The sequence below is a fragment of the Vanellus vanellus genome, assembly GCF_965231255.1.
Source record: "Vanellus vanellus genome assembly, chromosome: Z".
NCBI classification, from domain to species: domain Eukaryota; kingdom Metazoa; phylum Chordata; class Aves; order Charadriiformes; family Charadriidae; genus Vanellus; species Vanellus vanellus.
Window position 1 is genome coordinate 78,167,946 of NC_138908.1, and position 23,093 is coordinate 78,191,038.

Sequence of the window (23,093 nt, forward strand, 5' to 3'; positions counted from 1 at the left end):
CCGCTTGCTCCCCCGCAACGCGTGGCCAGAACGGAGCAAATACCTCGGGGTAATTTCCCATGAAAAGTTTGCATCTGTTTTCCAGAAATACTTCAGCTAAAGGTAAGAAAGGCGCATGGGAGCAGCACAGCTTACGGAACGCTCACGGAAAGATGGCTTTGAACTCGGACGTGAACGTGCACTCGGCAGATTGGGTGCAGAAAGACAGTCCTCACCCCGGCGCTACTCATTCACGGCACCGGAGTTGTCCCCTGCAGACAGCAGGACCACAGCTGTGCAAGCAAAGGTGGAGGGAGAGCAAAAGGACAAAAAGAAGGACGTGTTTTCCTCCTGCTCGCACTGAGAGCCCCAGAAAGATTTTGCAAAGGTTTTGGGCAGAACACTGCGCCCCCAGAAAAAGCCACAGCAGGAGACACCGGCCCATCAGCTGCCCACCCTGAAGCCGCAGGGAGCCCGGCACCTTCATCCCACCATCCTCACCCTCGGGAGACAGGGCTGGGTGCCTCATCGGCAGCCAGGAACAACAACGCGAGTCAGGTTCCTGCTGCCGAAAACGCCGGGCGAGCTGCTCCTGAGCGATGTCAACACTCGCTGGCAGGAGGCACTGGGTAAATAACTCGCAGCAGTGCAAACAACAGCAAGTAGCGTTTTCTTGGTAAAGCGGCACCCAGGCTTTCCATCAAAGCTCGGGGCTGTATTTTCTCAGGCCCTTTACTGAGCTATCAAAAGGCTTTTCCTCTCCCATCTTCCTTATAAACACGCACGCGCACACACACGCACGCACGCACGCACGACGAGCTTCATGTCCCCAAAATCCTTCCCCCCCTACATGAACTGCTTCCTGGCAACTCCCGAAGCAGAAAGGGGAGAAACTTCACCGTGTGAAGTATCAGCCGCTTCTGACCAGCAGCCCCGACCTTCATAAAAGCCGCTGCCTGAGCACAGTGTCATATTCTCATAAGGTGGGCAACGTTTCAGAGATGCCTGCAGGACAGCTGGCACCAAACTGGAAATGACGGCAGTGACGCCGGGGCATAGGTTTAGCTGAACAACAAAGCCAGGGTGCAGATGCTAAATCAGCTGGTAATCCTACATCTCAGCAAAAAGGTGGGGTTTGGGTTGGTTTTTTTTGGGGGGGGTTGGTTGTGGGTTTGTTTTGGGGTGGTTTTTTTTTTTTTTTTTCATCTAGGGAATGCTTTTCTGATAATGCAAAGAAAATCCTGGTTCCAGCTGATGCTGGCTTGCTTTAAAGTAGTGGAAATACCAGCTATGCTGTCAGTCTGTCTCCCAGGGTTGACATTTTGTCTCCCCTTTCTGTTACAAGTTTCTAGGAATAGGTTAAAAATTTTCAAGAAAAACTAAAGCGCACAGAAGAACAAAAAAAAAAAGGAAGGAGCTGGGGAAGCTGGTGGTGGTCCCCAGGGGAGCGGTGAGGAGGCAGGAGGTTAGGACAGGCAGCACAGATCCGCTTTTCATGTCTTCTCTGAGAAGACATCCCGTGGCTTCGGCTCAGACCCCGTCACCGCTAACACAACACCCCGAAGAAACGATTCTCTGCAGGAAAGCAAACGGGGCGACAGGATCTGCTGCCAGACCCTTATGTCTCACAGAGGGGGGAAGAGGGGAGAGCAAGAGGAAATGAAAAACAAATCCCGGAGCCGGGGATGTGCCGAGGGGCGGCTGCGGCGCGGTGTTATCTCTGTCGGCAGGGTGGGCTCCGCGGGGGTCACCACGGGAGAGGGGATTAAGCGCTCGCATCAGCTCCAGACAAGCAGACGTGCCTCTGTAAAGGTGGGGGGAAAGGGAAAGCTGCTCTGAAAACCAACAGGAGGGCAGGTCTCACTGGGGTGGTTTTATGCCTGTGGGTTGCATGGTTGGCTGAAGCACTGGTGGGACCTGGAGAAGATAAGCACGTTGGTGGTCCCCCTGGCTGGACTCTGCCGGTCAGGCTTCCCATGGAGGAGACAACCCTGCGCCATGGGATGATGCCCACCTGGTCTGGTGCAGCCAACCTAGGAAGAGTTTCACCATCACCTTTCAGGGATACACATCCTTTCATTCATCATCACCTTTCAGGGATACACATGGAAGAAAAAAGGGAAAAGGAAGAGGTGAGATGATAGCATTAAAATGTAAATGAGACAAGATCACTATGTAGATACTTTTAAACCTGCCAAGATGGGAAGCCACAAGTAACCAGGTCTCCACACACCATTAGCACATCACTTATTAATCACCCATTAATGAAAGGGCCGCAGATAGCAGAGTCTTTTACCACTACAATATTTTTCAGCCATTCCTCCTTTCCTCTCCAATTTTATTCCAAGAAATTCCTCCAAAATCTAACACCTGAGATCTGCGCTTTCATTTCTCTTTTCCTTCGTTTCAACTGAAGCTATAAAAGAAACAAACACAGGCAGAAGCAGCTCCACAGCAGATTTCCATCTAGTCCTTTTTCCACGTAGGACTTGCCGTGCACTGATGAAAGCCCAGGGTCCTTTTGGAAGCTTGCGTGTAGCTTCTCTCTCCAGCTCGGCCCACAAAAGCAAATTCAAACTTCTAACCTTTTTTATTGGCAAATTATTTGCAAACTGAGTCCAAGCCCCCTAGAATGCATTACGTCTCTCTTACTATTTGCTGAAGAGCTTCGGTGGCCCAGCAAGTTGCTCGCAAAAGTATCTCATTTTCACCCATAACCTCTGCGGCTGACTGCCTCCCGTGCTGTGGATGAGGCACCTGAAGAATAATTCTGCACTGGTGTTGAAAATAACAGCACCTACTGCTAATATGTGTATGTTGCAAGGTATGAGTACTGATACCGCCCATTTCTCGTCTCAGAGAAACAACTTGCTCTCCAGATTCCGAAACAATTTCAGCAAAACCAGGGTCACAAGAGAAGCAGTTTTGGAAGGAGCAAGCAACTCATTACTCCGCTATTTATAAAACTTTAAAAATACATGTACAAACATAAAAACACCCAACGCGCACACACACACACCCCCTTGCTCATACACATACCACCTTATTTGATCAGACCTCATAAAAACCAGATGCTATCTTGGAAACTAACTTCCTTGGGAAAATAAACTGCCTGTAGTAAATCCCAGGGCCAGCACGGGCAGCTGCCCCGGCGCGCTGTCTGCGCGAGGCTTGCCACTTTTGCCGAGTCCCAGGACAAACAGCGTTAAGGCTCTTTGCACAGCAGGAAAACACAGGGAGAAGCACGGAAACCTCTCTAGCTAGCTGGGAGCTGGGCTTGGCGCTAGGGTTTTGGGGTGGTGGAGGCAGCTGAGCAAATTTAAAAAACACAACAAAACAAAACAAAACAAAAAAACCCCAAAACAAACCACAACCCACGGATGTCAGCAGGTTGTCAGTGCCTCGGAGGCACTGCCATAAAACGCGGACGCCGCGAAGGGCTCGCTGTTCGGCGGGAGGGCTGGCGAGAAAGAAAACAACGCGCCGGGTGACAGCGGAGGCTCTGCGCAGGGAGGCTGTCAGCGCCCGGAGGTGGCGGAGAGCCTCCCGCTCCGCCAGCCCCGGCCTCCAGCAAACCGCGCCGGAGCGCGCGCGAGCGAGAGGGCAGCGATTCCACGTGGACCCGAAACCCCGTTGCACCCTGTTGCCACCAGCCAGGCAAAACCAGCACCGGGGTGGGAGACAGCCCCGGCGCCGGGATGCGCCGCCGGCCAGCGAGGGCGAAGACGCCAGGCTCTCGCGCGCTTCCCAAGCTCGCCGACGGAAATGAAAGCGCGCTGAGCGCGGAGGGATGCCTGTCCCGGATATTCGGCGCAAGGAAGAATGCGGAGTTGTTGGAGCGGGCACGGCACCACCCGCAGCTGTGCAAACAACCCTGCCGAGAAGGTGACTTACCTTGACCCCCCGGCCGAGACCGCAGACCCCCTGCCTCCAGGAAGCCTCTTCCTTGCCCAAAGAGGGGACAAGCGAAGCCGAGGGCTGTTTCCCAGCGGGAAGCTGCCGCCTCGCAGACCAGCGTGTGAAACGAGCTGGCTGGGGTTAGGACCGAGCACCGATAGTCACCGTCAGCCTGACCCAGCCCAGCAGATAGCATTTGCTGCCGGGTTTTAATTGTAATCGAGACTACTTTTTCTGCCAGCAGAAGAGCCACGGCAGCAACTGCAGGCGAGAGGGCTCCGCTGCCCTGCGCCGGTCTCATCCCCCGCTGCAGCATCCCCCCCGGCGCTGCAGCCCAGGAGGGATCCCAAATCCAGTGGGACAGGCAGGAGGAATGCGAGGCCCCGATCCAGGAAAGCACATGCTGATCCGTCAGCACCCGAGTACTCCTGACCCCTGTCATCTAGAGGAAACTAACTTCAGATGGTGAGAGAGGGAGGGAGGGAGAATGATCCGTGCCAGATCTGGGGGGAATTGGATGCCCAGGGGCGAGCTGGCCGGAGGCCGCACAGGAAAATGCCAGGTTGAAGCCTGGACATGACCCCATGTGGTGGTAGGTCCCCAAAAGACCGTCCCTGGTGCAGGCGGGAGAGGAAGAGAAAGGACCGGCCAGCGATTCGGGATGCCCAGGCCAAGCTCCTGGCTCCACGGCTGCTTCCCAGCCCAGCTCCAGAGGTGCGGAGCCCGGGAAGGGTAAAGGTGCTCCCAGGTCTGCCCTCCCTACCTCCAAACAGAGGGAAAATACTAGCTTTCTCCAATTTTGCCTCCCCAGACTACCCACCACAGGCAACAGATAGAGTCTGTAGGTCCTACAGTAAATAAAGATGGAAGGGGTTTTAATTCCACATATTTTTCGGAGATGGGGGTGAGGAGGAGGGGGAATCCAGCACGATCTCTAAATCTTTGTTTCCCCAGGCTCCCTCAGCCTGTTTCCTCCCAAGCTTTTGTGCTACTTCAACCAACTTTTATTTTTGGAAAAATAAACCAGAACAAATGGCAATAAATACAGGCAGGCTTAGAGGGGAAACTGCTGGGAGTGCTCCCGATCCTGGCGGGGATTCTCCCAACACCAGTGAAACCCTGGGGCCCATTTCTCCCCAGTGGGAGACACGGACCGTGGTGGGACATGTGGACCGTGGTGGCAGCCCCACCAGGTGACCCCTCCTGCCCCGGCTGGGGAGCAGCTCGCCCAGCCTCAGCCCCAGCTTGTGCCGGGAAGGGGCTCTCACGAGGCTCCTGGGCTCGGTGAGACTTTTCACCACATGCAGCTATTGGATCCAGATGGGGAGAGGAGATGAAGAGCCGCCAGGCCGGCACAGAGCAGCCACAGCATCGAGGCCACGGGATATCACGGCTTGACCCTGGGGATGGAGCCTGGTCCGGTGGCAGCAGAAACCATCGGCTGCAGCGGGCTGGGCAGATGGGGGCTTCCCTCCCCAATATCCCCAGGTGGGAAGAGAGATGCTGTGCTGTGCAACCGGCTAAGCTGAACTCAGGCTTTTCAGGGTTAGGACCAGGGATGCTGTTGTACGGCAAAGCACTAGTTTATCCAGAGCATGTCAGCCCCCACAGCCACACAAATTCCTACTGCTCTGAGGGTACTCATATCACATGACTACATCTTTTATATTTTCCTATGTTTCAGCTTAGAAAGCCCTCTAACTCCTGCCAACAGGAGCTAGCAATGGCTGAGGATCTCAGGCAACTAATGCCAATTAAAAAAAGAGACTAAATATTCAAGTTAATCAGAAAAATAAAAGTGAGAGAGGGAGGAGGACCCTGCAATATGCTGGCTCCTGCCTGCCACTGGGAGCATCGTTTTAAAATGATCCAGCAACCAAGCCATCACACAAAACCCCAGCTGCAATCACACCGGCTTCTCTTCTCAAAGCCGTTCTATGAGCTTTGAAGACACCTTCCAACAACAACACGTGCACTAAAGGGTCCACTCAAAATGATGGAAAACAAAAAAACCCAAACCCAAGCACACAAACCCCTTTGCTCAACTGCAAACCCAGCCACAGGGACACAGTTGACCCGCAAACCCAACATCAAGCAGCACATGAGCTGATGGTCACCCCTTGTGGACCACCATAGCCTCAGCACGTTTTTACTTCACCTTGTATCCCTGACAGAGTCTCCTTGTTTGTCTTCTTGCCCTGGACCACATAAAAGAAGTTTACAGAAAAAGACAAATATATCACAGCCACAACCCTGAGTCTGCCTTACTAGCCACAGTTCGAATGATACCAAACACACGTATTTCCCGAGCAGGGCAAGACGAGTGAAAACAGCACAAAAGAGTAACCCAGACCATGCAGAAGAGAAACGGGCAGGCAGAAGGACCGACCAAAAAAGCCGTACTCTTAGGATGGGTATAAGGAGATGACTCTAACAACCGGTATTTTATTCCACAGCCAGGGATTGTCTGTGACCAGATCGGCCCTGGTTAGCCCAGCTCTGGTGCCGTATCTCCTTCATCGCACCAGTTTGGAGCTACAACAGCCCCCAAAGTGATCCTCCATGAGCCTCCCAAATTTGTCCTGGGCTGCAAAGATCCCACAGTGCCATCCGTGGGACCACTCCATCCAACTTTACCACTTCCAAGGAGGTGACCTGCCACCTTGGTGCCGGCAGAGTCAACCCGAATCTGTTTTCAACACCAAACAAGCACCACCCCCCCCCACCCCCGCCAAACCAGCCCTTACTGTAGCAGAGTGGAGGGTTAAAGTCCCAATTACAGAATTGGAAACACAGTTACCCAAGAGAAAAATAAACCAATTACAAAAAAAGCCAAAAACACAATTCCAGATTATATTTAACACTCAAATTCCTCCTTAATTGCTCCAGTGTCTCAGCCAGCTTGCAGGGGAGGAGTGAGGACTGGCAAATTAGCTCCCCCCACGGCTGCTTCCCCCTGGGGAGCTTTCCCAATTTACATTCCCATTGTGTTCTTTAATTAGTACATTCCTACAGCTTTTCTGAGAGTCCCAACACTTCCAGGGCTGTGACAGTACTTTATAAATAATAAATGGGAGGGAATATTCACTGTACCCTGCTTTACTCCTCCCAGTGTCCCGGTTGGTGGCTGGCAGCTTTCGCAGGGACCACACACGGTCTAGAGCAGCCCACCACCACCAGCCCCAGGGGTGGCCTTTGGTGGGGACCTCAACAACCTCCTTCCTGCTTCTTCTTCTTCCCACCTTGCAAACCTCTTGTTTAGGGTCCCGTTTCCTAGACGGGGTTCTCCCGGGCGAAGTGTTTGGGCTTGACGGCGTCCCCACAATGCGGCCCCCACGCCGGTGAGAAAGGCTGGGAGGACACCACCAGATAAGGTCCCTGCAGCCCTTCGACTGTCAGGTGGCTGAACAGGACGCTGCCCATAGGCATCGCTGGCTCAGCCAGGCTTTCTGATTTGGGCTCTACCCAGAGCCATCCCAACCCCAGCACCAGCGAGCACGCAGCGTGCTGCTCCTCCACACCAGGACCCAGGCAACACTCTTCAGTCCGTGATTTCTGGCACCCTAGGGATGCACGAACTGCTTCCTTAGTGACAAAAAAATGGGCTAAAAGTTATTTAGTCTGCAGCACATCAGCTAGCCCTTGCCAGGAACAGGGGCTGGGCAGAGCCTGGGACCCCTTGCCACTCAGAGCAGTGGGAGAGCTTCCAGAACCTCCAACCTCACAAAGGTTTCACCCAGATAACCCTAACAACCAAATGGGGAAAAAGCCCAAAGCAAAGGAAAGACAACTCAGCGCAGTTGTGCATCAGAGGTTCCAACCCAACACTTTCCCCAAGTCTCATTAGGGATGATTTATGAAGGCTGACACCGTCGTTAACCTCTGACCATGTCCCCACTGCCTGGAGGGCATTTCGCAGCCTGCCCGGGACTGTCCAGCAGCAATACGGGGCGATGATTGTGTTTTTATCTCCCCGGTTAGCACAATTAGGTGCTTTGAAGGAGACCCATTGGATCATCTTACCCGCAGCCACCCAGCTGCTCTTCCCCGGGACAAGCCCTGCCGCTCACTCGCACACACGTGCGGCATCGCTTGGCACAGGCGGTGGGCACTAATAACCCGCCATCCGCAACCCCATCTGGTTCTGACACGTCCATTATTCAAAGGCATTTGGCAAAGACCTTGGGCAACTCATTTGCAGAGTCTAGGTCAGTTCACAAGCTCATGAATTCCCAAACTATTCGCTGGTCATGCCCGTAGCCAAGCCGTGAATAGGTTTTTGGCCGATTTGAAAGGAGCTAGTGTTTTCTGAAAACACCTGCCTTCGGAAGCTGCAAAAGCCAACAGATTTCCATTCTCGTTTAAGATGCACGTCTAGCCCTCCCAGAGGCCAGAATAAGATGAAAACTTGCCTTGTCCGTAACTATAGATACTAAGAGCATCACCCATCTTTTAGCAACCTCATGGGAGATCAGGTCCCCGAGACAGGGGTGCGAGTCTCACCTCACCCTTCCCTGCACACCCAGGGCTGGAAACTGGGCAGAGCAGAAGCATCTCCTGGTCGAGGACCATCCCCAATCCTTCCACCCAGCCCCTCTCACCCGGCTTGCGATGCGAGGGGGTTGAAGGATGCAACTAGCTGCCTCCGCTTCCAGCCGAGCCCCAACCCTAGGGCGATGTCCTGGGAGCGTAGGTAGGGGCAGCCTCGGGAGCGCGCCCCTCCTCTTGCAGCTTCCCCATCAAGGTAACACACCAGCTGGAGCCGCACGGGACAACTGGAAAAAACACACTCAGCACCTTTATTTCCAGCCAACTCGTATCATGCTTTCCTCTCCCTCGACCCACGTTGCTATTAGGGTTTGATAACTCGCACGTGCAAAGATGCAGCAAGGTTTTCCCTCCTGCCGAGGGTCTGTTCTCCTCCTCCCCGGACACCTCGCCCAGTGCAAAACCCTGCTGACGTTTGCCCGGCCGGTGGGCAACCCTTCCCTGCCGCGAACGGCAGCCCACGAGGCTTTTTGAGACCAGGCGGCATCGCACACCCGCTCAGAGAAGGAGCAGGAGGCGCAGGCGGGGGAATATGAGATGGGGTTTGCTCGGAGACAGCTCTGTGCTTTTGGCAGGACTCGAGGGCATTTGTTTTGAAGCTGTGTTTACATGCCTTTGATCAGACGTGTTTAACTTTTCTGGTGCGTGACAGCAGCAAAACAAGTTTGATACACAGATAATGAAACACATTGTGCGCCTGTACGTGTAAAGGGCTATAACAAGGCTGCGCACATCAGTAACTCAAAGTGGGGGCGGTGGGGAGGGGGGTGGGGGGGCACGAAGACAGGGAGATGCATCACGATGATGCCAACAAGTTAAATATATGTATAAAAAGAAATAATAATACCCAAGCACTAACCCAGCAACAACAGCTCAATCTCAGCTGCTGGAGTCGGCCAAGCGGAGTCTGCCCTGAGTCCGCTGCAGAAGAAAACTCCCTCTGGCATCGCACTCAGCTTTTCCTCAGCAGCTAAACAGGGCAGGAGCATCGCGGCTGGGGAGGGCTCAGGGCTTGCTTGCAGCAGCACCCCAGGGCACCGGCGTGGAGCAGCCCATGTGTTTTTTCAACCTGTGAGGTTTATCGGCAAGTCTCAAAAGTCAGAGCTGTCTTTTGAGAAATGCCGGCACAAGACCAGAAAGCAAAAAGGCAAGGCAGCTCTCAGAGATGCTCCTAAAACAGACGCTGTCTGAAACACTACGGCACACCTGGCACAATTACCAAGGACGTACCTGCATATGTTTAGACCAACTGGACCGCTAAACACGCTGCCGTCATTTCAAGCCTCGCAAGGCAATAAAAGCTCTCTCCCTGCACTCCAGGGAAACACAGAGCGCTGCCGGCATCCTTTCAGCGCAGGAGGACGACACAGGAGCCATGAGCACAGCCGTAAGCTGAGGAATGTCTCCAGGCACCGCAATGGGCAGAGCCGCCCGTTGAACTGCTGACGCAGCCCCTGGCATGGGGCAAAGCCTCAGCACAGTCCAGGGGTCGCTCCTACCGAGCAGTTTGAGAGCAACAATCCTATTTTGGAGGTTAAAGGAGACGTGGAGGAGTGTGGACGCTCCGCAGCCTCTGCTAGAGAGCAAACCCTGGCAATATTTAATTTACCAGCACAAATGCTGGCGGAGAGACTTTATAATACAGTCCCATGCTGACCATGCTTCAAAATGAGAGATACCACCATCTCTCTGTGCTTAGTGCAGCAAATGAGTGGAGCACGATGGCACATGAGGTTTCCTAATGGCATGCCACCTCACTACGCAACCTGTCAAGCCGACGCGGGGCTTAAGCAGTGGATCTTAGTTGGCAATAGAGGGGGAAGTGAATACTCAGCTGTGATAAATATTTAACGTGCTTTTAGTCCTGAAGAAGTGTAGCACTGAGGCCATCATCCTGTAAGTGAAAACCAAGGCTGATTAATGGGGGAAGGTACTCCCATTTATGGGAGGTTAGGATCAATCCCAATTCTCAGCTATTTGTTGAATCGTTAATGCTCTTTTTCGAGAGCAGAGTTCTTTGGTGAAGGGCAGCATCCTAATAAGGCTGCTTTAACAGCACGGATGTTAAGGGGGTATAAATATAAGGCCCCTGTGAAAAATAAACAATGAGATGAAAAAGGAAGGTTTCATGTGGTCACTTCATTTGGCTAGCTTGGGAAAAAACAGTTTTGGGGTCTTCTCTCTTCTTTGGAGGATGGCTCTTCTTCCAGAGCTTGCCCTGTCATCTCAGAGCTGAGCCCAAGTTACGCCCCAGACCTTCCTCTCTGCCCAGCCAAAGACAAGCTGCTGCTTTGGGGGGGAGGGAGCGCTGCTGCCAGCCCAACAGCCCACGTTTGATCTTTCCACATCCTTCACTCCATGCTAGAAAGGTCTCCACCTTCTTCCACACCTCAGCCCTCTTCTCAGACCCCCAGATTCACCATCTTGTGCTCTACCTCTTCCCTCTCCGAGCAAGGTGGCCTCATGACACTTTCCATCTCACCAGCCAAGACAAATCCCCTGACTCTGCAGTCATACCAGCATCAACCACATGCCCTCTTGTGCTCCCAAACACCCCCCTTTGCCTCTCCTTTCTCCAGAGCACCCAGGGTGAACAGAGACCTTGCATCTGCAAGGCATTTCCCAGTGCTGCATCAAGGAGAACATCCCCTCTTGTCCTTTTTGGATCTTCCATCGCATCACACTCCCACATCCCCCTGCTCCCATGCTAAGAAATTCCCTTTTGCTTTTCCCTGCCTCGCTGCCCAGCAGAAATAACCCCGGCTGCCTGCAAACAAAGCCCTCCCCACGCATGTCTGCTCTCTGGCCATCCCTCCCTTGCCAGCAAGCAGCACAGAAACAAGACCACAGATACAAGCCTTGTAATGAAGATGAAGAGCCACATATTCTTGCCGCCCCTCTCCATCTGCCCGCACCTTTCCTGTTGCATTACGCCTACGTGGCTTCTTGTCCAAATCTAAACACCAGCTCCTTCCCAGCTGTGCTGTTCCCGTTGCCCACAGCAGGGACAAAGAGGCCAATGGAGGCAGGAAAGGGAAGGGACAAGAAGTGAGCCATGGAAGGTGACAGCAAGAAGCAGTGAGGGAGGGAGTGCATTGGTGGCAGGGGAGATCAGAGGTGCTTATCCAGCGGGGGGGGCAGAGGGCTGCACCCTCTCACTGCTGTACACACACACCGTATCTCCCTTCCTACTGCCACCCCCCAGGCTGGACCACTCTGCACTGATCATGCACCAGGATCAATCAGCATCTCTCCCCCGGCAAGGCATCTCCACCATAACTGTCTTTGCTCATCCACACCTGTAAATGGGGATTAGGAGTAAAGATACCGCGCTAAGCCTTCGGTGCAGATTAACCTGCACATTGTCCTCAGTGACAACACAAGTGCCAGACATCTGTCCTTGCCCTGTGACAGGCCTCAAACATGCTTCCCTGTCCTGCCATAAGACTTTCAGAGAGATGTTATAAGACGTGCTCCTCTGCCCAACCTCAGCAAGCTGTCCCAGGCCCTCCTTGAGCTCCCAGCAAGGAAGCAGAAGTATTCTGCTGTGTCCCTGCAAGCTGGTGGAGACAGAAACTGCTATGCAACCTGCTGGCATTAGGGGAAAGATCAGCACCAGAGAACCAGCCGCATCCCGAGGGGGACACATGACACCTGATGCCCCCATGGGACCTTCCATACCCACTGCCAAGCAGCACAGGCAGATCCACCGTGTGGCGATGCCAAGTGGAGGAAGGATGCTCCCAGCCCAGGGAAGGGCACAACTAAGCCCCAGTCTGCAGCCAAACTGCCCAGGTGCTCTGGCTTCTCGCCCCAAATCCAGGAGACCCTTTGACAGAGCCACGTGTGTGGGAAGACGATGCCGGTGCAAGCAAGAGACAGGGCTGCTTTTGTTTACAGGCCACTGGCAATGGCGCTGCGCACCCCGCATCCTCCCCCAGCCAGGAGCAAGCTCCAAGAAAGGAAATTACACGAGCCAGAAGGTTTGATGGAATGAGCCCATTGGGCGGCTTGAAGATAGCTATTAATGGAGAGCTTTCTCTAATTGCTTTTGTATAATCTGGGGCTGCTAGGCGGAACTGGGTAATAAATGAAATCCAATTACATTTTCTCTCAGTATTTATTTTATTAAGTAGAATTCATCAGCTGATGAAGGGCCCCTCGAGGTAATGGCTCATGACCTAGTGGAAGGCACTTTTTTTTTATTATTATTTTCCCCACTCAGGGAAGCAGATAATTCAGTTCCCCAGTAAATGTAGACTGTTCCCCCTGCATCGTGGCAAGAGCGGCAGGACCCAGAGAATGGGGGATCCTGCAGGGTGCCCATAAACCATTCTGTCCTTCCAAGAGGGATCCCCGGTCTGACTGCTGAAGTCCTAATGAGCACAATGGGTAATTGAACCTCAGCTTCAGAGTGCCAGCCAAAATGGAGATGGATCTACACTGTACAGCTTGCATGTTGTGCTCCAGAAGGATGCAGCGGGGATTAGTCCCACTGGGGATGCAGCAAAAACCAGTCTCAGTCCATACCTGCTCCCCTGGAAACTGCAGATTTTGGTGCTATCACTGCGTCCCTGCGATGGGTCTCCGCTGTGTGGGGCTCAGAGACTTTGGTCTCCATACAGGGCTATGACTGAAGAGGCTGCGAAAACCAGCAACTCAGATCCATCACACCCAGCCCTGTTCTCCATCACATCCATAAGGTCCAGCCTCATATTGCTCTCCAGCATGGCACCTCAGCCACCACTTGGTGGTTTGAGACCCAGTTGCCAGCGGTACAGACCCAGTTGCTTCCCCAAATGCTGCCCAGCAAGGCCACCAAAAACGTTGGTCTTGCATGGAGGTGCCTGGCCAAGCCATATGTCACTGTTCACACAATGGTGCCAGCAGGCAAGATATGCCAGGATGTCCAGTGCTGGCACCGCTGCCAGGGACTCAGATGCCAAGCAGGGTTTGCTGGAAGCCATGGCACCACTGGAGCACAGGTCTCAGGCCCTAGCACACATCTCTTCTTTGGGATGCAGGAGGCAGCAAAACCCAGCCCGGGTCAGGAGGGGTTGCTCCGGGTGCATCCACCCGAGCTCCAGCCAGCATCCCTGTGGAGGACCGGTGGCCACCACAGCACAAGCCCCTTCCTCCTCTCCTCCTCCCTCCACATTAAAAAGCAGAAATGGGGCTGGGCTTTGCCAGGTAATCATGGGATCTTGCGATTGGCTGCAGGACTTCTCACCAGCCCTCTTCTCATCCAGATACTGACTGACGTTCGCCCCTTGCTCCTAAACCCAGCGCCGACAGCCGCGGCTCACCCAAGCTTTCACTGCCATCCTGTCATACAAGCAATTTATCACCCGCCAGTGAGCGAGCGCTCGTTACAGAAGACAGACTCCAGTGTCCATTAATTAATGGGAAATACTTAGAGAGGCATACACACATGCACAAATCTGTCTGAGCGGTTTCCTACAGCACCTACCATGGGTGTACCCAACGCTGAGCACAGGCTCCGGGAGCCACCGCAGCGGTAGCCAGCAGCAGCCAGGCTCAAAACAAAGAAGAATCAACACTATGGGGAAAAATATAGCCATGGAGGTGATAGAGTGGCATGGTTTTATACCTGAATTAATAAGAAACTACTCAGTTTAAGGGATCAAAAAAAAAAAAAAAAAAGGACAATGATTCAAGAACAGGGGGGGCGAGCAAGCCGTGTCCCAGCTGCTGAGGCTTTGGGGTGAAGGTTACTCCACAGGACACCTCCAAAGGGCTTCCACACTCTTTTGCTACAGAAACAGTTCATGCTTTGCCTAACCTTGCACAAGCGATAAGGTGTTTTTGGCTGCTGTGTCCCCTCCCCAAGCCTTCCCAGGGTCCGGCGAAGCAGGATGAGCCCCGTCCCCTGGCGCGGGAGCAAACCCGGGGGTCTCGCAGAGCTGCCCCTCCGCAGCCTCACACGTCCCAGCCCCCAGCTCAGACGCACCGAACGGACGCCCGCCAGCGCCTGGGCCCTCGCACCGCTGGGTGAACTAAAAATAAACGGCGTAGGGGTTCGCGGCGAGCCAGTGCCAGGTTTAAGAAGTGCCACGTTTTGCTGCTTCGCTGCAGAAGCCAGGCACAGAGGGCGAGGAAAAAGGGGTTTCAGAGGGATCTTCTGAAATTCGGATGGCTTTTTGATTTGGGAAGAAAACCTAAAACTGGTTTGAAAGGAGATCTAAACATCGTGTCAAAACCCAGCGCTTGATCTTTTTCACAAGTGGTCTTTCACTTTCTTCTGCTGAGGCTATTTGCCAAGCACAACACAGAAACACAAGCTATTCCCGTTGATTCAAAACTACTTTTCACCGAATAAGCCATTCATCTGAAATCTTTTTGCCCAGCTCTGCTGTAGGAGAAGCTATCTGATCGCGGCAGCCCAGGATTTATGCTCAAATGAGCATTTGTGACTAACAGACAGACTAGATTCATAGTGAAATGTATCATCAATAAATCAGTCAATCACTTTGCCTGCCCCCTGCGCAAGGCTGAAGTCTCGAGTAACTACTCAGCACTTTGTCAACCTTTACTCCAGCAAAGTCTGGGTAAGAGACCTCAGGATTTAGCCTATTGATTGCTTACTATTGTTTGCAATGCCCTGCGTGCGTTAGACATGCTCCCTTCAAGCAAGATTAAATACCTGGCTTATGGCATTGGGATTCAAGAGAAATTATCTTTTACAAGCACGGGAATAGACAAGTCAAATTGCCTCGTGTAACGGTCCGTCGTGGTGCAAAGGCGACCTGAACCCCCTCCATCTTGCTGCCAGGGAGGGTGGCACACAGCGGTGCTGGGCTCTCCCTAGGGCTGGTGTAGCGAGCACCACGGCTGTAGTACATTTCTGCTAGTTAAATGCAATTTTTGCTGCGACTCCGGAGCCTCTGCGGATCTCAGCTCCTCCGGTAGCGTTTTGTTGCAAGAACAATAGAGTGACAGCTCCCTGGCAGCTTTGAGTAGCATCCCCAGCTCAAAGGCAGACTTAATACCTCCGCCCATCCTGAGCCTTTCAGTTTTTACATTCGTTTGAAGTTAAGCTGATCTAACTTGGGTGAGTGGGCGCAGACGGAGTCGCTCAACCAAAGCCGAGGCATGTTGCAGCAGGGCTGCCGCAGACGCTCGGCAGCGAAGGGGATGCCTCTCCACCCAAGGGCTGGTGCTTGTCCCACAGGCACCGTCATGTATATTGAATGTATTAATATAGATGGACGCAAGGGACCATCCTGTCCCACCAAAGGGTGAGCCTGGGACGTTTCCCCACCCCTGCAACCATCAAGCAAGGAAATACAGCAGCCATTTGCAAGGCAGAACACCTCTTATTTAACCCTCTGAATGCTGCCCACCCACCCCAGCACCTCCCTCCTTCTACCAAGTTTGCAGAAAAATCGATGCCACTTAGCCTTCAGCCTCCAGATCCAAGCCCGATGTCCAAATGAAGCCAGGAGATGACCCGACTGTCCCTGCAGCACAAAGGCAGGGCACTGAAAACCAAGATGAGAAAACAAGACTGCAAATAACTGTCTTGTGGGAGTCCTGGTGCTCCTGGGATCTGCCCAGAGCGGCCCCAACTCCAGCACCACTGGTGCCGTGGTTGGGATGACAACAAGACCTGGGCCAGCTGAAGATGAGAGTTTGCTACTTCCCACCTCTGAGGAGCTGGATTCTGTCTTCTGCTGGGTACGGTACAGGTCACTTCGGGGTTTTACCGATTTCTAGTGCGGAGGCAAGCACAGGGACGCCACTACCTCCCCCAGGCACCTCTGCCGCGGGCTGAACATAGCTAGGGGTGAAGGGAGCTTAGAAGGAAGATAAAGTCTCACTTTCTAAGGGTGTTTCTCCCTGCTGACACCACCAGCATACGGGGAAAAAACTTCAGCAACTGAAGACCTGCAGTTCGCCTAGCAAAAAGCAGCCTGCAGAACCACCTAGGAACTTTGGAGGGGGAAGGGGGGGGGTGTGGGGTGGTAAAATAAAGGATTTACAGCATCCAAACTCAGACCACCAGCCACTCTCCTGACCTTGTGGTGTGCCCGTGCATGGGAGGTGGCACACCGATTCCCAGGCTTCACCCACGCGTCCTGCTGCAAGGCAAGCCGATTTCTGACACTCGTCCCACCTCCTGCCTTGCTTTATTTCTGCCGGGTGCCCGACCTCCCCCTCTCCTCTGGGTACTCTTCCTGCTGCCGTTTGTTCCTGTCCTTTACAGCTCTGCCTGCTGTCACTCGCGTAACCTTGCCTGTTTGGTAATTTGTGGCAATAAAGTGTCACTGTGGGGAAAAAATACAGCATCGCAGCGGCGCATAAATCTCTGATCCATAAATTGTGCTGGCCCCCACGTGCACGCCCCTCCTTTTCGATGTAAAGTGCAACAATTTAGGGCAGGAGGAAGAAAACAGAGCCGGTAATATGTGATCTTACTGAAAGGCAGCACTGAGCCATCCTCGTTAGGGGCTGTAATGAATGCTGAGGGGCTGGTGCACGCTGTAAAACTGCCCTGGAGATGTAGGGCCTCAGTGGAGGCTTCCTAGAGCTATCCACAGCTTAAAAAGAGTCATGCTAAAGGGAAAAATAATACAATAGACATTGCTAAGGGGTGCCACCAGTGCTCCCTCCCCTATGAATAGCCCTGCTGGTGCTGAGCAAACGTGACCCTGAAAGCACCATGGCCACGGAAGGGATCCAGGTGTGCACAGCTGAGCCCCTCGCCCCTCTTCCCACCCAGATGTGGGATCCTGCCCATCTCCATCACCGCTGAACAGCTCCTCCCGTGGATCCCCACCAGCACCCAGTCCCCTCCGGCATTAAGGGGGTCCACGAGGAGGCAGGTCTGCGCTTTTACCCCCTCCATGTGATGCAGCGGGTCCCTGTCTTACACAGTCCTATGCCCACCTCCGGGCTGACAACGGTTCCCCATAGCTCAGAGCCAGGGCTCAGTGGGGCAGCTCCCACCCCAGGCAAACCCACCCCACATTTGTGGCCCCGCGATCCCCAGCTCTACTGCACAGAGCATCAGGTATCCACCACCGTGGTCCTCCAGGAGCCACGAAACCCGCAGCAGGCGTGACACCATCTGAAACGCTTTCCGAGGGAGTACAGTCCCTCTTGCTTGATGGTTATTTCTTTTAATTAGAAAGCACTGCTTGCCTCCATCAGAGCCCTCATTTACTGAATGATGACCTCAGTCACGCTGCAGCTCAGCATCCTGGGCCAGCCGTAAAAAGTCACCCGCAGCACTACCGCTGCCTCTCTCCTGAGCCACGGCTCCCGTGCCAGACCCAGCAGACAGTCCCTCTCTCACACCCACGGTCCTCGATGCGTTGGGGCGTCATCCACCACCCACCACACAGAACAGCGGGAAGCCTTCTCCTGACACTGACATCTTTCTTGACATCTATGGCCCACCTGAGCAGCTAAGTAACACTCCTGTGAATATAAACAAGCGGGGGAAAGTGCATTCAGTAGACAGATAGCTTGGGGAGGTGTCATCACTTGCTGAAAGCCCATATGTGGTTTTGTAACAAAGGTATTTGCTTCCTGTCTTGCCCACTCGTCAGAGGAATATATGAGCGAAGCTAAGCAGCACCCTGGAGACAGACTAAAACCGAGCGGAGAGCAAGGGATGATCGGCGTGCTTTGTGGGAGCCGTGCAGATGAACACATTATGAACACCCCTGGGAGAAGAAATCTCCTTTCTCCCAGGCTCGGGAATGGCGGACAGCCAGAAGCCATCATGCAACTATCCTGCACCTGACCAAGAGAACATGTTTTAAAAAACCCAATCAACCAACCAAACAAAAAAAATGTCAGGTCTTGGTCCCCAAACCTGCCCAGGGACAATTCCTCCCCTCCTCCTTCAACCACAATCCACCGGAGCCTAAAAAAACCTGCACTTGTGGTGAAGTCTCCAGCCCATTGCCACGGTGTGGTGCGGGTCTTGGGCATAGGGACACAGGGGGTCCCAGCAGGCAGCGAGTCCCACACAAGCCAGTTGCTCGCCCTGGCAGCAAAGCGGCCAACAGCACGCTGGGCTGCGGGAGCAGCGGCACAGCCAGCAGCTCGCACAGCGCTTGGACCACGTCAAGACATTGCTCCTAGTTTTGGGAGCACCAAGACAAGACACATGTTGATTAACTGGCGTGAATTCATTAGGGGCCACTGAGATGGCCAGGGAAATTGTTGAGAAGACTGAGTCGGGCTCTTCACAGCAACATGTAGCAAGAGGATGAGTGACAGGAGCTGAAACAAAAGGTTTCCCCAGGATGCAAGGAGAAACTTCTCCCCCCTTGAGAGCCCCCCAGCACTGGAACCAGTGGCCCAAACAGCCTATGCTCTTTCCATACGCAGGGGTTTTCAGAAGCAGGCTGGGTAAAGCCCTGAGCAGCCACGTCCAATTTCAGTCTCCTGCTCAGTGCAGAGTTTCTGCTGGACTTGAGACCTCCGAGGTGCCTCCTAAAACTGGACGGTTTTGCAAGTCTGTTGTGAAAAATTGTGGCTGCGATTTTACATCAGGCCACTGTTTCCCAGGGTCATAACCAAGGGAAAAGCAGCACAGCGCCTTTAACAACAACAGTCAAAGCTACAGAGAACGAAGCCTTTGCCGTTCTCCCATTCCCAGTTTGATGACTATTGCGACAGAACCATCAATGCACAGAAGGAAATGAAGAGCAGCTCTACAATATAAGCACAGGCACTCCATGTCAGGAGCTGAATCTGGAGTTGGTAACTCATTTCACCCCACCCTTTCTACCATCCCCTCAAAACTCATATGCTCACTGAAGACGTTTGTGCACTTACACTGCAAGACCTGTGCTAACTTGGCCTGAGGAACCACTCCAAACATGCAGTTTGCACGGCTGGGGCTCATTCAAATGTCCTTGACAGTATTTGATACAGGAGGAAAACACGTTAGATGCAAAACAGCAGTGACCACAGGTTGCTGCTTGGGAGGTTTAAGATGAACGGTAGAAAAAAAACCTCTTTGATGGAACTGTGGCACAGCTGAGGGCCAGGTACCCCAGGAGATGGGGGTGTCCACGCTTAAGCTGTGAACACCCAGCTAAACAGCCACACTAATCTGAGGTAGCATTGGTGGCAGTTCGGCCCTGCAGACCTCTGAGGGCCCTGTGGGTCTACGAAGATGCAAGAAGAAGATGAAGATTGCAGGACCACTGTGGGCTGTGCCTGGAAGGGACGCACCCAAGCCAGAAGGCAGAACAGACTCCTTCAGAACCAAACACTGCTAAACACTCAAAAACTGCATAACCAAGTGACAGCAGCAGAGCTTTGGCAAGACATCTGTCCATCTATAAATAGAGCTCAACTGTGTGTCCTTATCGCAGGGCTTTGATGCGTTTGGGGAGAGTATTTTTTTCCCCTTCGCCGCCGAGTCCCAGGCAGCACAGATAATGGGCTTGAATCGATCCAGCTCAAGTATTACTAAACTTCCTACCACTGTGGCAGCCTGCCAGCCCCAAATAGGACAACAGAACATGTGTCTGTTCAGAGCCAACCACAAGGAGCAGGCAGAAAATTGCTTTAGACTTTAAAAAAAACAGGTGCTTTTTGCAGATTTGTAGATCAATCTACAATGTATTTTAGAGGTTTAAGAAAGTCAATAGAAACAAGATATATCATTGCTGCACAAGAACCCGAGAAGTTGTATTTCTATTTATGCTGCTACTAGCACTCCAGCAGTGGGCTCATTGTCCTGCTGCTCCCTGCCGCGGTCCCACATCACTACTTCTCTGGCAGCGATGTCGAGGGAAGGGACTCCCTCCGCTGCTGCAGCTCACCACCCTCTTGTTTTTTCCAGGATAACTTATCTCTAGGGCTGGTTGGGGTCTGAGATACCCTAAAAGCGTCACCACCACACCTCGTGCCTTGCCTGCAGCAAGAGGATGCAGGGACTGCTGGCAGTGGCCAGGCTGACCTCCCACAAACTGGAGCTCGTCCCCTCAGGTCTCCATCCCTGTGGGCTCAGCTCACAAGTTCACTCAAGTCTCTTGGGATGCTCCAGGCAGTGCTGAGACAATCCCTTGGGATCCGTGGCTGCTGCAGAACCGCACAGGGCAGCAGCCTTGCCCTCTGCAACCTCATCCCCAGGGATGTGACAAGCCGGGCCCCTCCTGCAGACATGTCTGCCACGTACCCACCATACCTCTTGCATCATCGTGGCATGACTTGGAGAGGCCTTACATGGACCCCTTGCAAGCCCTTTGCCTCCCCCCCGCCTCAGTTCCACCGCAGCGCACTACAAAGCATACTCAGAATTTTTCTCCCCCTTTTTTATTACTACTAAGCGAGCCACATGACATGCCTTATCAAACCAGACCTAAATCATGCCTGTCCCTCCCTAGATCCTGTGTAATGCCTCAGCCATTAAACATGCAATTAGCCTGCATTTACAAATCCGTAAGAGGCTCTCGCCGGCCATCCATCGCTCACGGGCAGGACCGCTCGCATCCCTCCGGCGGAGCCTGTCCTAATGAGCCACCAGGAAGCGGATCACACTGGCACCAGCCACATCCATTTCCCAGCCTCCACGAGGCACAAAAAGCATCTCCCAGCTTCCACCCTCTGCCTCAGAGGGGGGGAAGAATAACGTGTGTATCTGGACACGTGCCAAGTGCCGGGTCCTACACTCGGGTCACAACAACCCCATGCAGTGCTACAGGCTTGGGGCGGAGTGGCTGGAAAGCTGCCCGGCAGAAAAGGCCCGGGGGGTGTTGGTGGACAACCGGCTGAACATGAGCCAGCAGTGTGCCCAGGTGGCCAAGAAGGCCAACAGCACCCTGGCCTGTATCAGGAATAGTGTGGTGAGCAGGACTAGGGAAGGGATCATCCCCATGTACTCGGCACTGGTGAGGCCTCACCTCGAGTACTGTGTTCAATTTTGGGCCCCTCACTACAAGAAGCACAATGAGGTGTTGGAGCGCATCCAGAGAAGGGCTACAAAGCTGGTGAGGGGTCTGGAGGACAAATCTTATGACGAACGGCTGAGGGAACTGGGGTTGTTTAGCCTGGAGAAGAGGAGGCTGAGGGGAGACCTTATCACTCTCTACAACTACCTGAAAGGAGGTGTAGAGAGGTGGGGGCTGACCTCTTCTCCCTGGTGACAAGTGATAGCATGAGAGGAAATGGGTTCAAGTTATGTCAGGGGAGATTTAGACTGAGTATTAGGAAACACTTTTTCACTGAAAGTGTTATCAAACATTGGAATAGGCTGCCCAGGGAGGTGGTGGATTCACCATCCCTGGAGGTGTTTAAAAAAAGGGTAGATGTGGTACTTGGGGATGTAGTTTACAAGTGGTTTTTGTCAGGGTAGGTTAATGGTTGGACTTGATGATCTTAAAAGTCCCTTCCAACCTCAGCAATGCTATAATCCTATGATTCTATGACTGGAAAGAGTTGGCTGTGCACCCTTGGTGAACAGGGAGAGCTCCCGTGCTGCGGGATGCCTGGCTCCAGCCATCCTTCTGCCCCAGAGCCAAGCTAGGCACAGGGAAAACAGGTCAGGCTGCAAGATGGGAAGCAGAAATCTGCTTCCTGCCCTCCCTACAAGGCTAAAACATGCGCAAATGCCCGCCACACATCCCACCTGAACCCCATCAATGCTTCCTTTGGGAGCAAACCTGGGCAAGGAAGCCCACAGCCACCGTGCAGGGCGAGGGCTGGTAGCTGAAGCACCAAGGCTGGCGAGAGTACCAGTCCGCTGCTGCTTCTCCAGCTCTCTCCCCATCTCTCTGCCAGGCTCGAGCTACTCTAACAGCACATCAACAGGGCTGGACTTTTATTCCTCCACTGCCGCGTACGAGCGGGCGCCAGGGGACGTATCATTCAGCAAAGCCGAGGAAGAAACAAGCAGCGTTAACCGTTAGCATGTGTGTACGGAGACCCCTCATAAACTCTTTTTTCCCTTGCTCCCATCTGCTTTGCTCTGGGCCACTAAATCCAATTCAGCAGCGCTCAGAGCTTGTACCGAAGCTGCGACACATTTGTCAGATCCCCGACTAGACCCATGGCTAATTTTACAACGTTAATTTATCTCACCATATTATATCGCTTTCATTTCATCCCCCCGGATCCCATTACTGCCAGTGTACCTTGTAGCCAGCGTGTAACAGTAATTGGTATTATTAGCGACGTACCCTCCTCGAGCTGCTCTATTTGCAGAGCTGTGAGGGAGTCTCATGGGTGGGCTGGTTCACACCGAGGATGGGGAGGGAAGGGGTCCTTATCCCACGCCACTCCACGGATGCCACCGCTGGGCAATGCTGAGGGCAGGGTTGGGTTTTGCTGCCACACAGCACCTCTGCGCGCCCGGACCCCAGCACGCTCCCCACTGCAGCTCCATCGCGTGCTGCCCACCCTGGCGGTCCCTTAACCTTGAGCTTTTAACCCCAGAGCCTACGTTCAGCCCTGCGCACAGGGAGCATTTCTGTCCTTGCCTGTGGCTCAGAATAATAGAGGACTTCGCCAACCCAGGGTGAAGGGGGCTGCAAACACCCCCGGGAAGCACGATGTGGGGGGAGAGGGCAGGGGAGCTGCACAGGGAAAATTCATGACACTTCATGCTATTCTGGCCAACAGTTTCTCCTCTTTGGTGTAAGCTATTGCTTTTCCAAGATCAATGTAATTAAAGCCATGCA